Raw genomic sequence first — 16,315 nt, 5'->3', positions numbered from 1 at the left:
TACTATTTCTACTACTAATAACAATATACAGCGCACTAAGGATTGATAAGCTGCTGGTTTCATGAACATTAATCACATTGACAGCATTTGCTCTAACTGATTTGCTGAAATCAAAACAGGGACAGGGACAGATGAGTGCCAGCCAATGATATTGTGGTTTGTGCATTAGTGCCCATTTCTGGAAAAAAAACAGCATATCTTCTGCTTGTTCTTAAAAGCTGAATAATTCTAAATGAACTCTGGTATTTTGACAGGAAAATACAACAAATAATATTTGGTAACACTTTACTTGAAGGGGTGTGCATAAGACTAATGTGACACCTTCAAATTCATGACATGAAACGTCAAGAATATGAAGTTTTTAATGCATATTTATGACAACTGTCATTAAGTGTCATTCGCTCAATTATGTAATTTTTAATGCAAAGATGACATTATGTGAGATGAATTTATGTTGACATAAACCATGCATCATAACCTGTCAGTGTCTTTGTTACAACAACTTGGCTGGAATGTAAATTGCATGTTGTTCTTATTTGTAGCCATAATACAGTAATTTATATTTAGACTAGCGAAAGTAGTAAAGAAATAAATAAAGTAAATCCCTAGAATAAATAAATAAAATCATTCTGAAGCGCTGCACAAGCATTTCAATGGGCTTTAGAGGTTGTGTTACAAGGACGTAGGAAAATTAAGACCTGTTTAAAATTCTTTAAGACCTTCAACTAAATTCAGCGAATTTAAGACTTAGATTTTGAAATTTTAGCAACACTCGCATATGAAAGTAAATGTTCACTCTCGGCGACTGAATAATATCAATCATTAGCCATTGGCTAATAAATTCTTAGAGGCTAAGAATAAGTTTAGCATAGATATTTTTTAACTTGCTGAACACTCTGACTGAGCATGTGAGAGTTTATCAGCTCATCTGACGACGTACCGTATACTCTAGTGTGAAGGCACACAACTCGTCACAAAGTGTACTGCGCGTGAGAGAGAATGATACACCACAGCAACAATAGCACTGTATGACAGCTGTATCACTCTTATCTCTTTTTATTTCCTTTTCTATTCAAAATATTCACTTATTTTGGCTCTGTCATCAAATACCTGATATTCTGATTCTTAAATGTGTGTAAAGGAACGTCTTTTGTTGTTAAAAAACCTTTATAATGATCATATTAGTTTATCTATAATGTGTGATGTGCGCCGCCATGTTAGTTTGCACCTCAGTTTAGAGAATCGGATCTGTCGAGACAATTGAGAGGCAATTGACAATTGAGAGTCAGTGGCCGGTGGAGTGGGAGAAGAATAGAGTAAATGTTATATTTACTTACACAATTTGTATCTGATATGAATAAAATGCTTGGTCAAATTATATTTGTTATTACTGCTTCATTAGACATCAATGTGTATTTTGCAGACTATAAATGTATTGTTTTGCTATAGTACTTAAAGGGTTAGTTCACCCAAAAATTAAATTTAATGACTCACCCTAATGTCGTTCCACACCTATAAGACCTTCTTATGGATTTTCGGAACACAGTTTAAGATATTTTATATTTAGTCAGAGAGCTTTTCTGTTCCGTCATGCAAGTGTATGCACACTATACTGTCCATATCCAGAAAGGTAATGAAAACATCCTCAAAGTAGTCCATATGTGACATCAGTTGGTTAATTAGAATCTCTTGAAGCATCAAAAATACATTTTGGTACAAAAATAACAAAAACTACGACTTTATTCAACATTGTCTTCTCTTCCTGGTTTGTTTTCAATCCTCAAATAAAGATTCAAACAGTTATGAATTATGATGAATGCTTTTTTAAACAATGAAGTCGCTGATGATCTGATCTGTGTGTCTGATCTGAGAGAGTGAAAAGTGTAACATTGTTCTCTACAGGTTGAGTGATTGTGGTGCCACAGAAAAAGGTTGTGCTGCTCTGGCTTCAGCTCTGAGATCAAACCCCTCACACCTGAGAGAACTGGATCTGTCTGTGAATAATCTAGGAGACTCAGGAGTGAAGCTGCTCTCTGCTGTAGTGGAGAATCCTCTCTGTAAACTGAAGACACTGGGGTAAGGTCCTCCCTACTAGAGCCCTGCGCAGGACTGTTTTCTTAAACCTGCACCTGCCCGCTCCCACTAAATGTATGACCAGAACTGCCCACTCCCGCAACCTGTGTTCCACTCCTCCCCACACCCGTGGACTTTATCTCACAGCTTGTGACAAATTTACACATACACACAGACTAAATATTCGTTTGAGTTACAACCAGAATAACAGACTTTAAAACATTATTGTGTTTATACAGTCTTGTTCAAAATAATAGCAGTACAATGTGACTAACCAGAATAATCAAGGTTTTTAGTATATTTTTTATTGCTACGTGGCAAACAAGTTACCAGTAGGTTCAGTAGATTCTCAGAAAACAAACAAGACCCAGCATTCATGATATGCACGCTCTTAAGGCTGTGCAATTGGGCAAGTTGTTGAAAAAACTAGAAAGTACAATTCCTGAAGAAATTGTGAGTGGTGCTTGGCGTGGCAAAACTCGGGGCCCGGTGGCCATTGTGATGTAAAAAAGCCAAGCAACATGTCTGTACGATGTTGTGGGGCTGAGATATGGCTTCTTTATGTGTTTGTACAGTTGCTAGGGTACTGAAAATGGTTGCTATGGAGTGGCTTGGCACCATCCTATAATGACCCCAAAAGCTCCTTGTCAGTATGAATGATATAAACCAACCCCCGTGTCTCTATGATGTACTAATGCAGAGATATAGGTCTTGCAAAATGGTTGCTATGGTACTCTGTTTGGTTGCTATGGAGTGGCTTGGCACCATCCCATAATGATACCCCAAAAGCTCCTTGCCAGTATGAATGATATATACCAACCCACATGTCTCTATGATGTACTAATGCAGAGATATAGGTCTTGCTAAACAGTTGCTAGGGTACTATGTTTGGTTGCTATGGAGTGGCTTGGCAGCATCCCATAATGTTACGCCAAAAGCTCCTTGCCAGTATGAATTATATAAACCAACCCCCGTGTCTCTATGATGTTCAGATGTGGAGATATACACTGTGATTTTGGGTTGTTAGGGTGCTTGATAATGGTTGCTAGGGAGTGGCTAGGAGGTGTTGAAGGTGATTTGTGATTGGCCGTTGATGCCCTGAGTCAATCAAACCCACCCTCATGTTTCTATGACACTCCTATCCAGAGATATTCCTTTGATCTATTTCAATGGAAGTCTATGGGATCGGTTGTTAGGGAGCTCTAAACGGTTGCTAGGGCGTGGGTTAATAGCATCATCATGATCCTGAGATAGTGATTGGTTGTCTGAGTAGTTTGGGCCCACCCCCTTGTCTCTGTGAGTCTGTGAAGCAGAGCTATGCTCAATACAAAATCCCTATGGGATTTACCATTGAATTAGAATGAGGGTGTGTTCAAAAAAATAGCAGTGTCTACCTTTGACTGTACAAACTCAAAACTATTTTGTACAAACATTTTTTTTTCCTGGGATTTAGCAATCCTGTGAATCACTAAACTAATATTTAGTTGTATGACCACAGTTTTTTAAAACTGCTTGACATCTGTGTGGCATGGAGTCAACCAACTTGTGGCACCTCTCAGCTGTTATTCCACTCCATGATTCTTTAACAACATTCCACAATTCATTCACATTTCTTGGTTTTGCTTCAGAAACAGCATTTTTGATATCACCCCACAAGTTCTCAATTGGATTAAGGTCTGGAGATTGGGCTGGCCACTCCATAACATTAATTTTGTTGGTTTGGAACCAAGACTTTGCCCGTTTACTAGTGTGTTTTGGGTCATTGTCTTGTTGAAACAACCGTTTCAAGGGCATGTCCTCTTCAGCATAGGGAAACATGACCTCTTCAAGTATTTTAACATATGCAAACTGATCCATGATCCCTGGTATGCGATAAATAGGCCCAACATCATAGTAGGAGAAACATGCCCATGTAATGATGCTTGCACCTCCATGCTTCACTGTCTTCGTTGTGTACTGTGGCTTGAATTCAGAGTTTGGGGGTCATCTCACAAACTGCCTGTGGCCCTTGGACCCAAAAAGAACAATTTTACTCTCATCAGTCCACAAAATGTTCCTCCATTTCTCTTTAGGCCAGTTGATGTGTTCTTTGGCAAATTGTAACCTCTTCTGCACATGCCTTTTTTTGTTAACAGAGGGACTTTGCGGGGGATTCTTGAAAATAGATTAGCTTCACACAGACGTCTTCTAACTGTCACAGTACTTACAGGTAACTCCAGACTGTCTTTGATCATCCTGGAGGTGATCATTGGCTGAGCCTTTGCCATTCTGGTTATTCTTCTATCCATTTTGATGGTTGTCTTCCGTTTTCTTCCACGTCTCTCTGGTTTTGCTCTCCATTTTAAGGCATTGGAGATCATTTTAGCTGAACAGCCTATCATTTTTTGCACCTCTTTATAGGTTTTCCCCTCTCTAATCAACTTTTTAATCAAAGTACGCTGTTCTTCTGAACAATGTCTTGAACGACCCATTTTCCTCAGCTTTCAAATGCATGTTCAACAAGTGTTGGCTTCATCCTTAAATAGGGGCCACCTGATTCACACCTGTTTCTTCACAAAATTGATGACCTCAGTGATTGAATGCCACACTGCTATTTTTTTGAACACACCCCTTTCAACTAATTGCCCAATTGCACAGCCTTAAGAGCGTGCATATCATGAATGCTGGGTCTCATTTGTTTTCTGACAATCTACTGAACCTACTGGTAACTTGTTTGCCACGTAGCAATAAAAAAATATACTAAAAACCTTGATTATTCTGGTTAGTCACATTGTACTGCTATTATTTTGAACAAGACTGTATAAGATGAAGTATCCAATGCTAAACCAAAGCAGCACACATGAAAAAAAACATTGGGTTACCTATTTTTTTATAAAACCTCTTGCCTGTCACCCACCATTTTGGCAATTAGGGCATTTTAACATACCCCCCAAAAAGGGCTGGTGCTCGCAAGTCTTTCTGAGTAGACACATAAGTAACATATCTAGAAAGCCAACGCTTAAGGGTTTACAATTCAAGACTCAAACTGTTTTTAATATGAAGAAATCATGCATTTTATGAAGCATATTGTATGGCATTTCATGTCAGTGTTTAGCAAAGGCTAAGAGAAGATGCTAGTCATTAGTTATTGGCCTATAAAACACACACATCTACTAACTAGTCTTTCAACTGCTCAACTCACAGTCTATTATTTTCACTCAATTAACCTTTCACACATCTGTCATGAATGACTTAATCCTCATTAATCTTTTATATAGTTAAGTTTTTGTTTCTATTCAAGCATTCTAATCTATTCAGGCATTCTGGATTGGCCATACATCCCACATACATTCCAATTTAAATTAAAACCTACTATCTGAAATCTTTTTGGCAATCAGACAAAGCATGCTCTAAGTGCATGCTTATGTGAAATATCATATAGCTCCTGGCGTGACAGGTGCATTTGAGCTACAGTTAACATCTTATATTTAGCATTTTATATGGAGCTAATCACTACACCTGGTTAGCATGTTACTGGACACATTATTTAGTCATATGAAAATACACCTAATAACATGGAAACACACACACAAACAATATGCCATCGTAATTGTACATTTAATAGCTCAGTGTTTCATGAGTTGCCAATGTTTACAGCAGAGAGAAGAGAATGAGGAAGAACAACCTGTGACCAGATTGAGCAGGTTTTTTGTCACGTCGAGTCAAATAAAATGATTGACAGCTGAACAGCGAATGACAGAGGGAAGCAGGAAGTAAACACACAATAGATTGTTCTCAATGACATTCAGCTTTTCAAATCACTTTTCACTTTAAAACTAAGTGCTGAACTGAAAGCTGTGCGAGCTGTGTGGACACAACTGTACCACTGCAGACGAGAGAGAATTCATTTGCGTGTGATAATCCATTCAAAATATTATTCATAACAGATCGATTATTTTGCACTTAGTTTGCCGTAAAAAATTAACGTCACTGCAACCCAGTTTTATCATAAACAGTGTTCAAATATCGAAGCTGGAGTCTTTAATCTCTCTTATGATACTGATTTTGTCTAAATAAAAAAAGAGTGTGATGTTTTAATGAGCAGTGAATGTTGAACAATATTAATCTGGGGCCGTCTGCGATCTTTGACATGCAAGGGGTTAAACAGAAAAGAGTAAAAAATGTCGATCTGTGAAACTGAATGGGCACAGGCCTACCACAGTAGCTCAACTTATACAGGAGCATTTGAAAAGAAAGAGTACCTCTTACCTCAAAACCATGAGACAGCAGTATTTGGACTTTTACAGTGAATTTTTACCCAGCACTAGAATACAGTTGGCAGTAAGGCTGGGCGATATGGCTGAAAACTGTATCACAATGTGTTTCATATCGGTCGATATTGATGATTATTGATAATTTTTTATGACCTATTTAAAATTAGGACCAGGAGAAAAATATATTACATTTTAAAAATTTTATTTCAAACTCAACCTTCCTCTAATTATAATCCCCTCAGTTGTAAAGGCAGAAATGTCAACACAACCATGGAAAATACTCAAATAATTAAAATGTAAATATGTTTATACTCGACGCATTATGCATGAGTGTGAGGCAAAAAAAAAAAAAAAAAATGCAGAGTTGGTGGTCGTTTGTGTTGAGAGCGTGAGGACGAGGCAAAGTTGTATTGATTTGTTGTTGCAGCCCTAGACTACAGTCAGACTTATAAAATCCAAAAATCTGCCATACTGGCGAGCTGACTTGTTTTCCTGATTTAACAACAATTTCCTTGCTCGCTGCGGCATTCATTTTCCACGTATCACTCCACGCAGGTTTTGTAACTGAACAAAACATGATACTGTTAAATGATTGGCTGTTAGCGTTTCACTTCCTACGTTGCTAGGTTACCAGCAGGGCTTGACATTAACACCCGCCAAATGCGGGTAGATTTCAGCTCTGGCGGGTACAGCAGCCACTCCCACTAGCCAATTTGGCGGAAACTTTGGAATACCACTAGCCACAGTGACTGGTGAGCAAAAAAGTTAATGTCAGGCCCTGGTTACCAGAGAGTGCCTTTGTTTATTAACCTAACTTGCTTTACAACCTCTGGTTTCTTCCTACGGAGAAAATAAATGATTTACCGAATCCATTTTTTATTGATATCGATTATGTGTCTATCACTATACTAGGGGTGTCCATGGTTAACCGATTAACCGATTAACAGTTAAAAATTGCATAACCGAGTGAAACATTTTGCTCGGTTAAGTGGCGTCAATGACGTGCTTTGAATTTAGTTGTAATATATTTTTGCACCAATAGAGACCGCCAGAGTGCTCCCAGACATTTGTAATATCCACAAGAAGAAGTCATGACCAGTTTTTTAACAGGAAGCGGGCAAAGAAAAGTACAGCGTGGGAGCACTTTAAAATTGAGTGACAGGGCAAAATGCAAGTATTGCAATGCAGTGCTAACCGTATTTTTCAGGCTACAAGTCACTCCGGAGTATGAGTTGCATCAGTCAAAAAATGCGTCATGAAGAGGAAAATAACATAAGTTGCACTGGACTATAAGTCGCATTAGGGCAGAAGCAGAGCGGGAGCCGCGCGCGCTGTACATAACGGGCATTTCGGATTTCATGAGAGTGAAATACATATGTGGATACACATTTAAAAAAAGTTGGGACAGGTAGCAATAATAGGCTGGAAAAGTTAAATGTACATATAAATAACAGGTGGAGGACCAATTTGCAACTTGTTAGATACAATCTCTGATGGTATGGGGTCGCATGAGTGTGTGTGGCATGGGCAGCTTACACATCTAGAAAGGCACCATCAATGCTGAAAGGTATATCCAAGTTCAAGAACAACATATGCTCCCAGCCAGACGTCGTCTCTTTCAGGGAAGACCATGGATTTTCCAACATGACAATGCCAGACCACATACTGCATCAATTACAACATTATGGCTATGCAGAATAAGTATCTGGGTATTGAAATGAGCAGCCTTCAGTCCAGGTCTTTCACCCATAGAAAACATTTGGCGTTTCATAAACATGTGTTGGTGCCATGAAATTAAAAAAAAAACGTATTTTTCCCTTAAAGTTTAAACATTTGATATATAATCTATGTTGTGTTCTGAATAAAATATTAACATTTGAAACTTCCACATCATTGCATTCTGTTTTTTATTCACAATTTGTACAGTGTCCCAACTTTTTTAAAATATTTTTTATTATTATTATATATATATATATATAGGGGTGAGCCCTAATAGTCGAAGATTCGATGCATCGATACGCAGGACCGGATTCGACCACTGATCTCATGGTTTCGCTTCGCGGGTGTTATGAAACGAGGATCATACCATTTAGGCAATATGGGGCTGCTCAATATCAGTGTAATTAAGACGTGTCGCCCCTTTAAGAGCACTGAGCTTCGCACCTGATGTGCCGCGCCTTTAAAATTCGAACACATATACACCGACGACGGCATTTGACGCCTGTCAGCGCCGATTAAATGTTTATTTCCCTCAAATCGTGAATGTACATACTGATTTCACCCTGCGCTACAAGATACAGTCATCGTGCAGCTCTTCTGTCAGAGGTCGATTCAAAATTGAGCTCGCGCGTATATAATAATCACGTCTGCCTGGTGTGAGATCCCTGAGACACGGCGCTGAGCTTCAGTCCGGTGTGCGACCCCCTTTAGGCACAATCGGCTTAAGAACGTGGATATAAACACTCAGTGTTCTTTTCCTCTCTAGGCAAGGTTTTTTTTAGGTTTATTTATCAAAATGTTCTTTTATATATTTGTGTGATGTTCTGTGTTTCGATCGCAGCTTTTAAATGTTATGAGAGAACGGTTAATTTACGAATGTGTAGTGTAGCCTGGTTTTGATCACTTTATTAAAAGTTGTGGCTGTGTGCCATGTGTAAAGTAAAATAAAAATAGTCTTAGCCTCCTGCTGACTAGTGTCCTGCCCTTCCCAACCCGTTTATAACGTTTATTTTTTTTACGGTCGATGGTTTAACGTTGCACACACATAGATGATTCGACTATCGGTCGACCATAGAGAGATTCGAAAATTCTGATTCGAATGTGTAAATCCTTAGTCGGGGACACCCCTAATATATATATAATTATTTATTAGCTTTGTTCTATTTGTTATTATTTAGCTTTGGAGATAGACTTAATGTGTGTCATTGTTCTCTACAGGTTGTGGAGCTGTGGTGTCACACATGAAGGTTGTGCTGCTCTGGCTTCAGCTCTGAGATCAAACCCCTCACACCTGTTATATCTGGATCTGTCTAAAAATAATCTAGGAGATTCAGGAGTGAAGCTGCTCTCTGCTGTATTGGAGAATCCTCTCTGTAAACTGGAGAAACTGTGGTAAGATCATACAGGACTGACATGAAACTGAGTCTCTGTGTGTGATTAGCTGTGTGGGCGAGAGCCGTGAGAGAACAGTGCAAGGCCAATGGCATGATTGCAAATGAGTATCGCACTGTGCATCTAATAACTTAATTTATTCATAAAGTCATAAAGTTAATTTATTCAAAATTCATAAATTGGTAATCGAATAATCGGTCGATTATTTTGATGATTTATCGTGTAATACAATTTTTTGTGGTAATAAAAATAGACCTAAACAATCAATGGCCTTTACAAAAAAAAAATGACAACATACAAATATAATAATAATAATAATAATAATATAATAATAATGTGGCAATAATATTTGGTTCAAATAACGTATCAAAAGCAAGTAATCTTAGTTTTAGACAACAACATAATAAACATAAAATATACATTGTATAAACAATCATACCATGTATATACCCGAATATAAGATGACCCACCCATTTTCCAGACTTATTTTTTGGGGAAAAATTAATTTTTGTGGAAAAGAAATATGGTTTTCAACAGAAAAAAACCTGTATTTGAAAATTCTACATTTTTTCTTAAAACACCATTCATTACAAGGCTTGACATTAAGCATGTTCATATGCTTGTCCTTTGGATAAGTAAATGGGTCATTCACTTGTCTGAGTAAAAAATGTGCTTGTTTGGAAAAAAGTTCCAAAAGTTGTTTTATTTTGTTTAAATTTTTTGTGTTGTAAATATAATTTATTCCAAAGCTATATTCTCACCAGTGTTGAATCAGCTTTGGCATATTGAAATCTGCATATTTGTGATATTTTTACCCTTTTTAAAGGGCATTTTCCCCATAATCTTATTATATGCTTAAATTTGATCTATACATTCAATTAAAATAAAACGATTAAAAACTATAGGGCTGTTAACAATTTACACTGAAAAATTACAACTGCATTAAATTATGTTTTGAGGTTTGTATTTTTGGATAAATAAGAAATGTTGGTAAGTATATTTAAACATGAAACTAAACCTCCAGTATGTGGCAGCAGATGAGTCTTAATGAGAGAGTCATTTATTCAAACAAATGGTTTATTCAAACGGCTGATTCATTCAAGAATGAGGCAGTCGTTTACGAACAGGTTATTGAATCTTTGATGCAACACATTAATTTAAACACTGAATCATTCTGAAATGCACACTGTTGCTGAGAGACGTGTTATGATTCTGCTGTTTGAAACTTTGTTGCTTAGAATCTTTGTTTGGAACTATTTTCATTGCTGAAATAGAACAAAAACACTCAATATTGCATCTAAAATGTAAGTGACATGGAACGGTCATATATGAAATCAGTGTAATTTTCAGTCGTGATGGTATTCAGGAAAACATTCTTTTGTTTGAGTGATGTTGTTTAATTGTTTCATGTGTTATAAATATAAAAACAAAATTTTGAATGTTTACCGCATTTTCTCAGTGTGAGTGGCACTCGTTGTGATTTATCCTTGAAAGGCTGCGCGAGCGTCAATAGCGTGACCTTGGCTGTAGGTTTGTAAATTGTTTACCACACAAATCTGATGAAATGGCACATTGTGTTCACAGATGAACATTGTAATACAGTTCGTAGAGTGGAAGGAAGGAGGCGGGAACCGGCGAACGTTTAACAAACTTTAATTCCAAAATAAATAAACAAGACAAAAGTAAACCGCGGGCAGCACCTCACGGACGACTGCCCACACACACATCAATAAAACGTGAACAAAACCTAATGTAAAGTCCAGGCCTGGTCCGCTCTCAGTTTGAGATGCTCCACTCATGTAAATGATAACAGTTAATGTGGAGCAGCATTTGCTGTGAACGGAGCTGCTCTGAGATGCTGAGAAATATAGCAGCTCTGAGAAATATTGAACTTGCAGGGCATATGTTTATTTAATTGAATTTACAGTAGCACTATGCTATATTATTGTTTTTGAATAGTTTTAATGTTTGTGGATTTATGGTACACTTGCTATTATTATTTTAAATATCTAATGGATAAACTCACGCATCGATTAGACTCATTTGTATAATCACACACTGTCAGGCATTGTAAAACTTTACGGTTTTATGGACACTGCCATGTTTGACACTGTCGCTATGGTTAGCGTTTGATCATACAGCCGAATGAACATATTCATGATGGTTCTTTAATCTCCTGAAGGAACAAATCATTTCAGGATTCACACTTGTAAGCAGTTACTGTTGTACACCACAAAAAAGTTAAGAATAATTAATTAATAAATTTAAAAAAAATCAATAGATTAATCAACAGGAAAAATAATTGTTAGTTTCAGCCCTAATATTAAAGTGCCCCTATTATAGCAATTGAAATGTTCTTATTTTTGTTTTGGGAGTCCCCAACAACAGGTTTACATGCCTGCAAGGCCAAAAAACACTTTCATTGTCTTATAATATGCATTTAATTAAACGGTTAATAATTAAACGGTTAATTTTTCTGAACCCCTCGTTTACGTGAGGCTAGTCTGTGGTGAGATAACCCAGTCAGTTGTGATTGGTCAGATGACCCAGTCAGGGGTGTGTTTCCCATACAATGATGTAACTCATTGCGTAACTACCATAGTACGTTGCATTGTTGAATAAATCAACTACTAGTCAAGATGGTTTCCCAAAACTGTATTGTCTCAAATCTGTTGTTCAACCATGTTAGTTAATGATGCCACACAGGTGGTGGAGAAATAACTGCTTTTGAGACCGAATTAATGCTAGATCACCTAAGGACTAATTCTTATTTTTTATTAAGTCCACGTCATGCAAACAAGAAACTATGCTTATAAACCACAGTTCGAGAGCTTAAACCACATACGTTTATGATATTGTTTGTGAACGTTCGTTGGAACGATGGTTTTGAGAAACACAGACTCGTTGAACTATTTTGAAAACGACGGAACTTGCAACCATAGTTTGCTAACGATGCATTTGGGATACGCACTCATTCTAAAAATAGACTCAGAGAGGAAATAAGTTGTTTTATGTTTATGTTTGCAGACATGGTATATGCCTGCATTAGACCAACATAGAAATGTATTGATAAAGCACTGCAGTGTTACACTAATGTATTGCTCTATTCTTTACTATAAGTCCAAGTAATAACAACAAAAAACATTTGACACACTTCTAGACAATTGAGAGCAAACACATATTTCTGTTAGCTGGTTAGCAGGAGACCTACAAGCTGCGTGGATCGTAACGTTACACAACACACACAACTATATACATATTATGCTACAGAGAACATATCAGCAATTATTAATCATACTTACAGGTTGTGATCCAGAGGAGGAAGAAGCTTGTCCAAATAGACTGGCTACTGACCCATCCTTCGATAACAACTAATTATTTTCTACCAAAAACGTAATTTAACTGGCAGCTTTGGCATTCAGTAGTGTACCATAAAAAAAGTATAAATGTAAACAAGCCCTTGAGAAAATGTAAAACTAAAAGAATAAACATGTAAAAAGGTACACATTTGTAAATAGACATAACAACAAAAAATGAGTAAAAGAGTAAATCAGCAAATAGTAAATCAGCAAAGGAGATGCTAGTAACACTTTCACAGATATTCTGTATCATAGCAAGCAAAGAGTCTCAACTGAGCCAGCTGAAAACACCTGGCTGTTTGAGAGCATTTTGGCAGTGCAGCTGTTACGGTTGACTCAGGCAGGAAGACAGAGACAGGCAACTGTAGAACTCAAATGAAGTTTACTGATAAAGGTTTCAGAATTACAAGAACTTCTGGAAATAACAGATGAACTTAACTCTAGTATAATGGGTAGAATAACGTGACCGGACAAAGATGACTAACTAAACGAGAGACACAGGTGATACAGATGACAAGGGTAACCGAGGAAACAGACAAGTGGCGGGACACAAGACAAAGGAACATGACAAATGAAAACAGGAAGTACATGGAACTCAACACAACAGAAAGACAGATATGTAACAGCAGCGTTATTTTCAGTTGAGACCTATTTTTTTACAGTCTGTGTTTGACACATATCCGTGGAGATGTTACTAGTATCTAATTTCACAGATAGTTGGTTCCTGTAATGTTTATATATAAAAATGCAGAAATAATGTAAAGTATTTACTCTGGCTCTTGATTTAAATTATGCCTTTTGTTGTCATTGTTGTCATCTGTTGACATTGTACAAGCAGAACGTGGTGATTAGGCTGTGTTGTATTTTTTCCCGCCCCTCCTCCATTGTGATTGGTTGGCTGGGTGAAAAGAGACCATGATGAGTGCTGCATTTTACTCAGTTGAACATTCTTCAACTCTCTGCGAATTGATGCGTAGTGCCTCGTTGGCTCATGACATTCTAAAAACGTGGCCCTCCCATTGAAAACAATTGGATATGCCAGCCAGCCAGTTATGTTACATAACATTTTTATTCAAAAGTATGAATTGCTCTGCTGGTGAAGGACTTAGTCGACTTATCGAATTATATATATATAATTTCTCCAGCCTTTGAAAAAATTATCTCACAAGGCGGGACACTTGTTGATGGCATGCATAAATATTTTTTTGCAAGTACATACAAATGAGGGAAATTACTGACAATTAAGTTAATGGATCATGCATTCTGGGCCAATACAATACACACATCTCACTTTATGTGGAGTTTCCAAATGGAAATGCTCCCACACCAGATGTAGTACGACATCTCTTATGTGGCGCCTCCATATCTATCTATATATATCACTTAAGAATATCTTCTATATCTATATAATTCTATATATTCTATGTTATATATCTAAAATTCTAACTTAGCCTATATGAATGTGTCACTAGCCTATATCTATCCTAACTATCTGTCGCTGTCTATACCTATCAGTCAATATATCTAATTTAAATCTAGCCTAAATATAACTAACCAAAGTGCACTATAAATCACACTTATATCACAAAATGTATCTTCTTTCACAAAACCCATGAGGTGAAGATGGATTAACGTCACTTTTAAACTGTGGGGAATGAGGTTCATTCAGATGTGTGACTGTGTGGTTTGTTCCCGCCCCTTTTAATCAAAGCAGTTTTAGCACCTGATGAAACACTTCAGTGCTTCGTTTAGCTGTAGTCACGTGACATGGGTGTGTCGAATCACAGCTCGGAGCAGTGTTTCGAAAGATCTACGCTTCGGGATCTCGACACAGCGTCGAAATGTCAGGTTCACGTCAGCCATCCCTAGCTAAAACCGTGGTCGATGATTCACTGGAGCAACTGTGCAAATGACTTCTCCCCTAACACTATTAAAACTACAGCGACAGTATGGTTTGAATGATTTCAGAATTTTTGAAGTTGTCATTTATGTCATGAAAGTTAAGTTGACGTCGACTAGCCACTGATGACGTCATTAATGAACAAATAACCATGAACCTTGAGCTGAGACCCAGGTTTTCTTGTGCACAGGACAGATATGGCATATGACACAGCACTGCCCATAAGGTTATTGCTCTTACTACATAACAGTTTTTGTATCAGTTCTTTTTTCTTTGGGTCATTATATTTCTCACAGATGCCTACTCATTCTGAATCAGATAAAGTTAAAAGTAGCAAAGCAAAGATTACATGAGACTTACCTGCCAGTGTCTCTCTTCTAATACTGAAGCTAGGGCTGGACGCTAAAATGATAACAATAATTATCGCCTACAACTTACAAAACAGCTTACAAAACAAAAACTATGATATCAAGAAGAAGCTACCTTGATTGAGAGCTGAGGATCACCTCCAACACTCACCTTTGCAGTGACTTTACATTGGATAGTTTTACAAACTTTCATCGGAGACAACTGGGATTTACTGAAAATTCTCTTCAGGATTGGGCCGAAACGACTATCTTCTGGCCCCGCGTTCATCCTCCCGTCCCTCTGACATCTGGTGTTTGCCGATGTGAGCTGTACATGAGTGTTGTCTTGTGTGCTTAAAGCAGCTTTCCTCCAAGTGGTTGTGGTTTCTGGAATAATGAGGGGCACAGGTGACACAAGCTGTGTCTCATTTCAGAAGGCTGCGTCCTCCGGAGGTCGCATTTGAAGGCTGCATACGTCATTAGGCCGTCTCATTTAAAAAAAGTGAGTAATGCGACCAATGCGACCTTCGAATGCGTCCTTCTTTCACAGGAATTCGGAGTGTGCTGAGGTGTAGCCTTCACGGCTGGAGATAACCCACAATTCTTTGCGTCTCCGTTAACAACCGTCATATTTTTTTTAAATATTAGATGAAAAAATGGCACCACCGCCAGATATAAATGCGAGCATAAGTATGGTGTTTAAATTAAGTAGTTCAAGCTATTACCTCAAACAGATAGTTGTGGTAAACATGATTACAACTGTTTAGTGCATTTTAAACGTTTAGAACAGTACATTGCTGTCAAGACAAGAAACATTTCATAGTCATTTTCAAGTTATAAATAATTTTCATTCATATAACTGGCGTGAGAGCGCAACGTGGCTGAACTTGTTGGCATAGCAACGTGATACTTCCTGCCTGTGTGTCCTACGAAGGACGTCTCGTTTAATTCTGATTGAGGACACTCCGTATACTGCATCCTACACAGGACGTGTCCTCCGGAGGACGCAGCCTTCGAAATTTAACGAAATGAGACACAGATGAAGAAACTAAACACAGTTGAATAAAACTATACTAACGAGGATAATCAAGGAAACATGACAATGAAAGAAAACACAACCCAAACAGACAGTTTGAGAGCTGAGAATTTTATTATTTTATTTACTTGGCGGATTTATTTATGATTCAAATTTGGCTGGGTTTTTAACATTGCATTTGTCTGTGGTGTGACAAACTCAGAACTCATATTTAATTTTGATTTTATAGGGAATTA

The 16,315-nt window shown here is 37.5% G+C and overlaps 1 pseudogene; it reads left to right on the top strand.

Annotated features, from left to right (window-relative positions):
• The window catches only part of LOC137084896 (NACHT, LRR and PYD domains-containing protein 3-like), an 88,062-nt pseudogene that overhangs the window by 33,008 nt on the left and 38,739 nt on the right, over positions 1-16,315 (top strand).

The sequence above is a fragment of the Pseudorasbora parva genome, chromosome 8 (genome assembly GCF_024679245.1).
Source record: "Pseudorasbora parva isolate DD20220531a chromosome 8, ASM2467924v1, whole genome shotgun sequence".
NCBI classification, from domain to species: Eukaryota; Metazoa; Chordata; class Actinopteri; order Cypriniformes; family Gobionidae; genus Pseudorasbora; species Pseudorasbora parva.
Note: the sequence above shows the minus strand (reverse complement) of the source record. Positions and strands in the feature narration are given on the sequence as shown.